The sequence below is a fragment of the Numida meleagris genome, chromosome 22 (assembly GCF_002078875.1).
Source record: "Numida meleagris isolate 19003 breed g44 Domestic line chromosome 22, NumMel1.0, whole genome shotgun sequence".
In the NCBI taxonomy this organism is placed as follows: Eukaryota; Metazoa; Chordata; class Aves; order Galliformes; family Numididae; genus Numida; species Numida meleagris.
In genome coordinates, this window is record NC_034430.1 from 814,782 (window position 1) to 826,586 (window position 11,805).

Here is an 11,805-nt window from a genome sequence, read left to right on the forward strand (position 1 = left end):
CATCCCGATAAAGGAATTTGAGGGCAGGTTTCAAGACTGCCAAAAAAGTCATTGACTTTTTGGTATATTTGCGACTCCATTTTCAGTCGACGGAAGTACATTGCCTGCTAGTTTACAAATAGAATTTATAGAGTTGCACTCTATATTTTTGAGTTGGACTCAAAAATTTGATTGTGTTTCTCTACTAGACTTCTACAGGAACATTTATGGAGACCCAGCAGTGGGTGTGAGCACAGTGAGGCAGTGGGTGGTGCATTTCAGCAGTGGTGGCAGTGGCAGTGGGTCACCTCCAGTGGTGCAGATTTTCACAAGCGTGGCGTGCAGGCTCATGTTCATGACTGGCAAAAATGCCCAGCTAATGGTGGCGACTGTGTTGAAAAATAGTGTTTTGTAGCCGAGAATTTGCTCTATTAAATAGCGTTATTGTGCTCTCTGTATTGGTTGTAGTTTCCATGGAAATAAATAGGAGGCATTACTTTCAGAGCAACCTACATGTATAAGGACAATTCCTCTTCACTCAGAGCAGCCCAGACAAGCCAATACGTTGGACACTCATGATCTAGTCCATCCCCAAGCCACCCCCACCATGCCCACTGGCCGTGCCTCTCAGTGCCACTTCTCCATGGTTCTGGAACACCTCCACCACCACCTGGGCAGCCGGTGCCGGTTCATCACTGCTCTTTAAGAGAAGAAACTCTTGCTAATACCCAACCTGAACCTCCTGTGGAACAACTTGAGGCCATCACCTCTTGTCCTAGATAATGTCTATTTCTATGTTATCTTTCGTCTAAAAAGCTGCCAGGCCCTTGTAGACTATATCCATATGGTCCTGCCAGAAAGGAGATGACTTGGGTTGAAGGCTGATTTCACAACCAGGCATTCAGGAATTCTGAGATGAGCGATTACTGATGGGTCTTGGGAGTTCTGCTCGGTGGAATGCAAAAGACCCTGTGACCAGGGGGCACTGAGACAGCAATTTGTGGCTGTTTGATTTCCTTTCTGAAAAGCAAACCAACACTTTCATTTGTGCAGTATTTTTGGGAGGGAAGATGACTCCAGTGTACTGTAATCCAAACTACATGGTGAAAATGCTTATTTAATTTTCAAACTCACGCTTTTTATGTATAGACACCCATTCTACTGGATGTGGACCCGCTCTGTAATACCTTGTTTCATGTGTATTGATGTGGTTATTGAGGTGTTTACCGTTCATTGGTCTATGTCAGTGGTTTCCAACCTTTTTTTGATTTGTAAATTTTAGATTTTTATGGTGGGGTACAGTCATTTGCATAGCAAATTTGAGCCTCCGGATACTGGCTTTGCTTTTCTTAGTGACAACTCACAAAACCCTTAGAAGTTGCCTCTGAATCCCCAGGGCTTCACGGACATGCTGGAAATGAGTGGCCTAAGATGAATAGGAAGGTTGTGCAGAAAAAGACAGAAAGGAGGGAAAAAAGGTTGTGTGAAGGTAGTCATGCCCCTTCTCCAGTGTAAACACAGCAGGGCTGGAAGTGCTGTCTCTGAAGATGATATCTTCTGTCCTCCAAAAATGGGTCAGGCAAGAGGGAAGGTCATGCAATCGTAGGATCACAGAATATTTGGGCTGGAAGGGTCTTAAAGATTGAAAAACAATAGAATAGGCTTGGGTTGGGTTAGATTGAATTGTGCTGTGTTGGGCTGAGTTGTGTTGTGTTGTGTTAGGTTGAGCTGTGTTGGGTTGAGTTGGGTTGGATTGAGTTGGGTTGGGTTCTGTTGGGCTGCTTTGGGTTGGGGTGGAAGGATACTTCAAAACAGCAGAACCAGAGAAAGGTTGGGTTGAAAGGTCCTCAAAACCCACCCAGCCTCAACTCCTGCAGTGGGCTAGGAGGGGACACATCACCCTCTGTGCCCCAAGCACAAGCTGACAGCAGCATCTGAGGGGCAGAAAACCCAGCAGCCCGGCTCTTCCACTCATTAACTCCTGCCAAAATCCCCAGCCTCCTCTCTCCTCCCTCCCTGAGCGCTTTTCGGCGCGGCGCAATGCGTGTGTTCGCTCGGATTGCTCAGAGTTGGCTGCAATTCCTATTCGCAACATATTGTTTGACAAATGTCAATTCTGAAGAAAAATAATTTAAATTATATCTTCGAGACAAAGTTTCAGATTTAACGTTGAGCAGATGCTCTGTCTAAAATTAGCATAATGATTCCTCATGCCTGCTACTTACCAGGACATGTGTCTTTAATGTAAGTGTTGGAATAATAATGAAACTTCGCAGTGATTTTTTTGGATAATTGTAGATTCTCCCGCATGCTTTTGAAATGTTTAATGAGCACGGGGACCTTTGGAGTTAAGCAAAGCTATTTTTCCCACTTCGCAGATGTGGAAAGGGTGATGCAGAGTTCCCAGTGTTGGGAAGGGGACAGCATGGGAGGACCAAGGTCACTGCCTGCAGTGGGCATTCAGCTCCCAGCTGCTGGTGGGAGGGCTGGGAGGGCCGTGAGCTGCAGTCAATGCACATAGTGATGGGATTTCCTAATGTAGGGGGAGTTTTTCCAGTCCTGGGCTTTTACTGGTGCCGGCTAGGGGGCATGAGCCTGCAGTTTCTGAAGGTCTTGTTTCACTTTTAGGGATTTACAGTTCAGATCGTAAAAGGTTGTTAAATGCATCTCAAAATGTTAAGTTGGATCTGTGGGTTTCTGCCGCTGTGACTTTCCTAAGCAGGAGGATGACATGGGAAATGTATTCCCAGTGCCCTCTTCAATCAGGAGCATGATTGCTCCAAGTTGGACGTGAGGGCTTTAAACAAACAAACAAGCAAAGAGGCAAACAACCTCTGACAGTCCCTGGACAGTTTCCCAGATGGGAAAACATTGCAACAGAAAGGTGAAGTGACTTCAAGAGTGAGCATGAACAGCCCAGATTCCCATGCTGCAGCAAAGGGGCTTCTGGAGGAACCTCCTTTCCTGCTCCATTAACCCAGCCGGCAGCTCTAGCAATGGTAAAGATGGAAAAGATGAGAGTGGTGACCCAGCTTTTGGCTTTGGCAGTTGGCAGTGGGAAGGAGGGGGATGGGTTGGGATGTGCGAGCAGCCACAGGGCAGTGGGTGCAGTGTGCACTGGGACCGCAGTGCTGGGAGCTCCTGCTTGCAGCAAGGAAGGTGGAAAAACGTCAGTGCTCCAAAAAACCAGGATGGAAACAGCTTCCAAGAGCCCTTTTCAGGCAGTGGGTAATTTTTACCCATCCTGAGGTGGGTGAGGGATGGGATCAGCGGAAGGGAAAGAGCCTGACCTTCGGGTGTGAGGAGAGCTGTGGTTGTGTTGGCCATCCACGACCCGAGCACGGCCTCGCTCCCAACCAAACATGGGTTTGGAACAAAGGGTTCCCACAAAACTTGCCCTGGTGGCCCCGCAGGGTGAAGCCCCAGGGGAACCCTGCCCTTCCTCTTCCCATTTCAGCAAAACCACGCTTTTCCACCCAAGAAAAGGCACCGCCACGGGCAAACACCTCTGTGCTAATTGCATTGAATGGCCACATTTGTGCTGGTCGGGAGAAAAATACTTGGACCTTGTGGGTGCTGGGGCATGGAAGGTGACTTCGGGAGGTGGCAAGAGGGAGTCTGGGTGTTTGCTGTGATGGGCAGAAGATGCTGAAGTGCTGTTTAAGAATAAATAAAAGAAGAAATACCCACACCGCTTTCTTTTGAGGAAAAATTTCAGCGTCCCCGTATTCAGTGCTGTGTAGTGCACCTTGCTGCTATTTCTGTGGGTCCAGAGGCCATGTCTTCTGCCCATGCTCCCCTTGGGCCATATTTCATTTATTACATATATCAGTATGTAGCACATCTGGTGTCTGCATCTGTACAATGCTTTAAAGACCACGAGGCAATGGCACCTGCTTAGGGCAAAGCAACTCAAGCCGAGACCGTGGGAGCAAAATTAAACACGTAACGCTGCGAAGCATTGCTGCATCACTCTGCTATTCTCACTTCTGTCCAGAAGATGCAGAAATGGGGTGGGCTAGTCATGAGCCCATAGAAAGCACCTGCGTTAGCTGGTATTTTCTTGGTTTCAGCACCAGATCACCGGGGAAGGCAGCGAGCAGGGGGCTGCGGGGGGGGGGCTGCTCCGTGCTGCAGCAGTGGGTTTCCAGTCGTTCACTGTTCCGAAAAGCAACGTGCTGTTTGCTGAGCAAAACGACAACAGTGCTGATGTTCACCCTGGAAAGCCCACTGTGCCAGGTCCGGCTGCCAGCACGATTCCTTCTGCCATAGAGACCACACAGCATCCTTACTTCATCCTTAGATGGCTTTTTTTTTTTTTTTTTGGCTCAGCTCTGACTTTTTAAAGTCTGGAGTCAGATAGGAACCGAGGCTTGGCAGTATACATATATGTATATATACATATTTTGAAACTAGTGATGTCTCTGTGCAGCCTGCATCAGAAGAGCCCTGCCACATCCTCCCCCTCCAGGATGGGGCTCGCAGTACAGAGTCGGAGTGAGGTTTGTTACGGGCAGTGCTTAATGAAAAGCAAGCAAACAAACAAAAATAAATAAAATAAACAACTCTAAAAAACCTATCGCAGAGCCGACGTTCCTATAGGACTGCAGACTTAAGACCTGAGCCAAAAAAGAAGACATCTGAGGATGAAATAACGATGATGCAAGAACAGTAGAAGTGCGTGTGTGGGGGGGGTGCGTTTGGGCTGGGAACCCCGCGTGCCCACGGGGGCCCGCGTGGGGAAATCTCGCGTGGGCGGCCCTGGCCGGTCCCCTGCCCCCCCCCCCGCTGTCCCGGGGGCTGCACACGGGTCCCGCCGGGAGAACTCCCCTCTCCCCTCCCCCACCCCCACCCGTCCGGGGCTGAGCTCTGCGTGTCCCCACGCTGCAACCCTGAATTCGGGCTGGGGTCGTTCCGGGTGTCCCGGAGAGGGGATTTCCGCGGTGCGCGGCTCCGGGAGGGGGGAGCCGGGCAGATGGGGAGGGGACGGGGAGGAGGAGGAGGAGGAGGAGGAGGAGGAGGGACGGGGAGGAAGGAGGCGCTGCCCTCGGCTCCCCGTATCCCCCGTCCCTGCTCTCGGGTCCGCTCCGTCCCCTCCCGTCGCTGCGTTCCGTCCCGGCGGGGGCTGCAGGATTCCCTCGGCCGTCCTCAGCCCGCGGAGAGCTCTTGACAACAGGAAACAATGTGTAGTGAATGGAAAAAGGGGGTGGTGCCGCCTGCACAACTTCCCCTGACATCACTGCCCAAATAAGGAGCTTGAAACGAACCTTTTCTATTGCAGCCCGGCAGAAGATCCCCCCGGAGTCCCAGGGTCTGCAGAGGCAATGGCAGAGCCGCGGCTGCAGGGCGGGGGGCGAGCGCAGGTAACGGGCACCGCTCCCTCCCTCCCCTGCTCTCTCTTTCTCTCTTTCGTTTCATTTTTATTCTCTTTTTCCCGGGGCAGAGGGGAGCTGCGGGCAGAGCAGCGCGGTGGGGGAGCACCGGGGCACTGCTGGCTGCGGGGATCTTAATTGGTGTCTAGCTCTCATTAAGGTCCGGACGAGCTGCGAGCTTGCGCTGGCCGCGTTACGCAGGGTGAGCCGTGTGTCCGTGTGTCCGCCTGCGTCTGTCCGTCTGTCCAGGACGGATTTCCTCCTCAACGTTCGCACAGGAAAGTGATCGGGGAGCGCCACGTGACGGCAGCGAGTAGAATCCTGCGTGGGTCAACCCTGCGTGGGTCCGTGCTCCCAGCCCAGCACCGCGGGGCTCTTTGGGAGGGGATGCAGGGCCCCTTCGTGGGTGCACAGAGTGCGGGCACCCGGGGGTGACCCCGGGGGTATTTTATCCCTTTAAATTTCCTATTTTTATTATTCTTTCTTTTTTTTTTCCTGGCGGATGGGTGCCTACCTCTCAGCCTAAATGGAGGCAGCGTTAAAATGCATTAAGTCTAACTAAATGAGCGCTAATGATTTAAGCTTCTTAGCCTCCTCGATGGAAATTAATAATGCTTTTGATGCACCCGGAGGTGTGATCAGAAAGGCAGCCACGCGCTGAGCTGTTCTATGCAAATGTGTGGATTGTTATGCCGGAAAAAGGCACCGTGCGTTATTATTAATTTGTTTTTTCATCATTCTGGAGCTAATTGGCTGAGTGTCATGAAGGCGCCTGGTACTTCTACCCGGCTCCGTTGCGGTGAGTGGAAGTGGCCAGGGCAGCTGCCACGGTGATTGATGGTGTGAGCAACACAACCCAACCCTTGCTCCGCTGCTGGGGATCACCTGCAGCTTACAGGCTTTTGGTTTTCCTGGTTTTGAAAGGCTGTTAGTGTCAGCGTGCAGAGCCAGCTTTAACTTTGGTGTCTAGGTGTCCCCCACTGCCCTTTGTTACACCCTCTGGTTCCACTGGGCTCCAGCCATCCCCGTGCCTGTTGGGACAGGTGTGGTTTTCTCGCAGCCTCGGTGTCTGGGAAACTTTGGAGTTTCGTAGGAAAAATGTGCAGGGTGTTTGTCAGTGTGGGTTCACAGCAAGAGCAGGTGGGATTTGTGTGGGGTGGGATGTTTGGTTCTCGCTTGGCTCCCATGGCGGCGAGCACTGCTGCACCCATTGCTTCTAGGACTTTGTACACAGCTGTCCATGTAGGGCTCCTGGGAAGCTGCTTCCCTCTATCCCAAGGATGCATCTTTCAGGGAAGGATGGAAGGTTCCTGTTGTGGGGTTACATGTGGTCCTGGCTCGCAGAGCAGCCCTCTCCCGGGCTTGGAGCTTGGTACTCAGCCCACGGAGGAGTCACTAAGGAGAGGACAAACAACAGTTGTGAAGGACTTGGGTAAACTGCATCATAGAAAAAAGCCTTCCAGAAGTTACTGGTTCATTAATGCACGTGTTGCTGCCACGCTGTTTGCACAGCTCTGAGCTCTGTGTCCCATGGGACACATCCAGCACCTGTGCTGTATCCCCTAAGAAATGTCTCTGAGGGCCCTCTCCTCTCCTGGGGATGCTCTCGGAGCATCAGGAATGGACCGCATTTGCTCTGAGCACTTTAACCCTCATTTCTCCACGAGGAGCTCAGGCTTGCAGCCAGCTCTCCCCAGCGGCCGTCGGAGCGGGGCAGCGCTCGCCCTGCAGCGGCAGTGAGCGGATGCGGGGACTCCGTGGGGTGAGTCCCCTGAGAAACAGTTTCGAAAACAATATTTGTTCGGAAGCTGACAACGCAAGCACTGTTGGGAGCAGCACTTCCCGAGCCGCGGGGACCAGCTGCCCTGGGTTGCTCTAGCAGGGAAGTGAGCTGGGCTGGGGAATCACCGCTGTCCCTGGGCTCTAGGGGATTACCGAGGGGCTCCTGGGAACTCCCTGCCCATGTCATGCCCATGGCCCCCAGCCACTCTGGGCGGCTCCTTCTGCCCCTTTTCCCCAGGTCCCCTGGTTGCTGAGGCTGCCGCTGCCTCCCAGCCACGTCCGGCTGCACACGGTGAATGCAAGAAGTGTTTCAGCAGTTGCTGTTTCTGCAGCAGTTCTTTAAAGCATTTAGCTTCTTGGCACGCAGTTCAAATTTAGGAGGGGGGGGGGGGGAGGGAAAAAGCTCTGGAAAAGAAAGTGATTTATGTAAAATATGCATTTTACAGCATTGTCTCTGGGTCTAAAAAGGCTGCTGGTTAGGAGATCCTTATAGCTCTGCAGGGACCTGCAGCCAGTGAGGATGCAGGGCAAGAGGATGCAGGGCAAGCATTTCTGCTGTTTTCCGTCCTGCCCATTGAGCTGCTGCATCCTTCCACCTTGCCCTTGTCAACCCCTGGGCAGTTCCTCCTGGTGCTCCCTGTTCTGCAGCGGGTGCTGCTGCTGCTGGTGTGCAGGACGGGGTCTCCCCCGCGCTGGCTTTGCACGCTGAGCTGGGATCTCGGTTTCTATAATTGGCGCAGTAATCAGAATGGGGATTTATTATTATTATTTTTTTAATCCTTTCCATATCCTGCATAAGGTGAACCTTTTAATGAGCATCAAAGGAAGCACTGTGTGGGGAGGGCCTGTGTTAAAGGGGATTACTCAGTCACTGAAAAAGCATTTGGTGAATGTAAACGTGCAGTAAACCTTTGTTATCCCCTACCTTTCCTTCCTTTCTTTGCACAGCACTTCTAGTGTGGTGGGAAGCCTTATTGTACCTTGATGATAGAAATTCTTTTTGTGTGCTAATGAGATTTTCAGTTTCAGAAGGTCTCCAGATCCCAAGTCATCTTTTCCACACCATTTATCCCACCCTTCCCTTGTTTCTCCCTTGGACTTTGGAGGGTCATCTGTTCATTAAGCCATTATTTAGGCTTTGCAGCACTGGGAGGCTTTGGGGTTTCTGTTATTTTGCTTTACTATGAGACCTGTGGATTTTAGTCAGGAAGGTGAAGCGTGTCAGAACTTGGCCAGATCCAGCTGCACTCAGACATGGGATTTGGGTTCCTGCGGCAGTATTGCTCTCGGATGCATCGAGACCTGGAGGGGTTTGCTGATCCCTCATTTGGTGGTTCAGTTTAGAGGGGAAATCTCAAGAGAATCCCAAAAAATTAAGCCTGGCCCTTTTCCCAGCAAACCTGGTTTTAAGTGTCGTAGTTCCCTGAAGTCTTTATTGCCGTGCTCCAGATGGAAATCCAACTACTGCCTTGCTCATATGGGCTCTCCTGAAGTTTACTACTTTGTGGAACTCAAAAGGCCCAAAGTAGACACAACCTTTAATTGTATAACCACCTTCTGTCATTGTTCATAGGAATTACTGGTAGTTTGAGGTCTCATGGAGACGTGGAACAGTCTTCTTCACCTTGGGGTTTGTGGTTATGGGCAGTGCCACAGCAATGTGGGTGTGCTGGCTTTGGTGGAGGGACCCAGGGGGTGTTGAGTTGTGAACTTGCTATGTTCCCAGCTGGGGGTTGGGCATGCCCCTGGGGTAAAAGGCTGATAAGCCAAGGGCTTGATTGTGCACGTGCTCCCCAAAAATGAAGTATAAAGGTTAGAAATGGGTTGGATGCTTTATAGGCCTGTGTTGCTGCTGGCAGCAATGGTGTGCAGTCTCCAGCCATGCGATCTGGTGAAGGTGAACCAGTGGTTGCTATTTGTGATAGGGTACAGGGCTCACAAATTGTATTTCAATGGTCCTAGGGGCTTTCATGGGATTTAGAAGGACCCCTTGCCTTCTGGCTGCCCAGAGGAGAGGGTCAGCCCCACTGCCTGCTGTCTGGGAGCAGTGGGGACCCCAAGGAGACACTGACCCAGAGCCACAGGGTTTGTCATTGCCTGGATGTGTTTCAGAGTTTTCCATGAGGCATCGCTGGATCTTTAAATAGCTGCCCACGGGTTTCCTGTGTTTCCTCCCGCACCGTATTCAGTTTTCTTGGGTTTGTTCTCTTCTGGGGACATTTACTAATGTCAATTCAAAATCTAGAAAAACTGAAAGTGTAGCTAAAATGAGGTGAATAGAAATAAAACAACAACAACAACAACAACAACAACAACAACAAAACCAACAAGAGGGCTTCGTGAAGTTCACAAGTTTCAGTAAGCACTGGAATAGCCCCCACCACCAGTAACACTTGAGCAGCTGCAGGAAGTTCTGTGGGCTGAGCTGCGACGTGGGAATGGGACGGTAACTTGCAGGTGCCACCCTATTGCCACCATGTTGTAAACCCAGTAAACTCCCTTAGAGGGTCTATGGTCACACAAGGTGTTAGGATCATAGAATCATCAAGGTTGGAAAAGACCTCCAAGATCATCTACTCCACCTGCGACCAATATTTCTCCACTAAACCATGTCCCTTAATACAACATCTGAACGTACTTTGAAAAAGCTGACACTTGGAAAGGAGCAAGTTCAGGGTAATCAGATGGCTTGGCATGACGAAGGGTGGAGGTGAGGCCTGGTCCTTATGGAGATGCAGACTCCAGGAGGTTGAGCGCTGTGTGGTGTTTCTAGTGGGGTTCTCCTTGGAAGGGCTGTTGGCAGCAATTCCTCTTGGCACAAGTGGAAATAGTGAAGAAATTTCCATCCCAGCTTGAGTACTGGTCTGAACTGGGAGACTTCTGTAGGGGACATCGGGGTAAGAAGGGTAGGATAAAGCCTTTCCATATGCATAAACTGACCAAAAATCTGTTGGGCTTTTGCTTGTTTTAAAGAAGTAAACAGAGTGTTGGTTGTGTTTGAAACGAAACTGGCTTCACTTTGAAGATGTGGAGTGTTTGACTTTGGGACAAAACAGTGCAATGGAAGGTCAGGCCTGAACCAAGTACAAAAATAGTGTTATAGATAGATATAGAATAACACGAAGCTTTTCTGGGTTGGAAGAGAAGTCAAGCTGTGTGTTTAATTACCTCCCCCAAACCTGTGTGCCACGCTTAGGTATTTCCTTCATGATTTTCTCAGGCTAATATTAATAAAACCCGTAGAGAAACTACTCTGCCCACCATTTCACCACTGTGTTTACACGAGAAAATTGGCCGGGACACAACAGTGCAACCACTGTAGCTTGGAAGAAGCGCATGGTTCTTCTGGTTGCGAGGATCTCTGCTGGAAGGGGTCCTGCAAGAACTCACAAGTGTTTCTGGCCAATATCTCTTTGTGGAAAAGTTTGTGCCTCGGTTCCCACTTCTGTAAAATGGGGTTAAAAATATTCTCCCTCCCTCCCTCCCAGGATCATTGCCACACTCTGTCTGCAGCAGGTTGTAAAGCGCCTCAGAGTTTTTTCCACCGGTGTGAAAAATGCTAGATAGAAGTAAATGGGCACTATTTCTAATAATAATATTCAGAGTGCTTCATGCTACAGTGAGTGGCTACAAATAACTCTGAAAACACATTTTGGTGAAGATTCACCATTACGGTTCATGGGCACTGAAGAAACCATCGCTTTTCAGCACTGATAGCCCAGCAGCTACCAAAAATCTGCCAAAATGGGTAAAAGAGACCCAGGATGGCATTGGGTCTTCCTTGTGCTCTATGAACTGACCAACACGTGTGGGAGCTCCAGCTTGGGAGCACCCAGCACTAACGACTCACTGCCTATGAGCGTACTGCGCTGGTTGGTGCCATCACACAGGTAATCCATTTTCGAGGAGCGTTCATTGATGTCAACGCTGTGCTGCCTTCTCCAATCTTGCTTCACATGGCGCCGTTTGCATTCAGAAAGAGCAAAGTGAGGAAGGCTGAAGCCATCACTGCCAAACCGAACTTTGTTTTGTAACCCTAAGGCAGCGCTGTGCTGTTTTTCTGCTGAAGAAAAAGCCTGCAGTGTTGGTTTTATTGTGCATTGTGCAGGCTTTAGGTCTTTAAAGATGCAAAGGGAAAGTCCCAAATGAGGTGTTGGTTGCCTTATGGTCTCTGTGGAATATAGCTGCTTTTTGATTCTGCCTGTAACTCATTGCCGTAGACATGGTCTGCTACCTTCGTGTTTTGATCTGTCATCCACCTGTGGGGATTTGTGCAAAGGTAGAGAATACGTTGTGTTCGTATTTGCATTAATCAGAATTATTCAGCAGATAGGAAATGGTATGCCAAAATGTTAAAGCAGCATTTAAATTTTCCTGAGTAAACAGGTGTAAAAGCAGAAATGAAGGCAATCAAGTACATGAAGAAACAGAAATCCTCAAATCCCATTCCTGCCTAACTGAAATGAGCCTTGCTGGCAGTGTTTGTCCTGGGAGCTTCTGACTGTGGATGTGTCCACTGGCTGTGTCAAGCACAGAACGCATCACAGAGAATCAAAGCTGGATGCTGTTGATCTTTTCTTCTTTTCTTTTCTTTTCTTTTCTTTTCTTTTCTTTTCTTTTCTTTTCTTTTCTTTTCTTTTCTTTTCTTTTCTTTTCTTTTCTTTTCTTTTCT

The 11,805-nt window shown here is 49.9% G+C and overlaps 1 protein-coding gene across 8 annotated transcripts in view; it reads left to right on the forward strand.

Annotated features, from left to right (window-relative positions):
- The window catches only part of HIVEP3 (human immunodeficiency virus type I enhancer binding protein 3), a 217,495-nt gene that overhangs the window by 114,308 nt on the left and 91,382 nt on the right, over window positions 1-11,805 (forward strand). For 3 of the 8 annotated variants that reach the window (XR_002432459.1, XM_021375168.1, XM_021375173.1), the window contains exon 1: window positions 4,876-5,342. The exons of 1 other annotated variant lie outside the window; for it this stretch is intronic. The gene's annotated coding sequence lies outside the window, so the exon portion shown is untranslated. Of the gene's footprint in view, window positions 1-4,874; window positions 5,343-11,805 lie in introns of those variants that run through there. 4 more of the 8 variants (XM_021375167.1, XM_021375172.1, XM_021375170.1 and 1 more) reach the window with 2 other exon arrangements.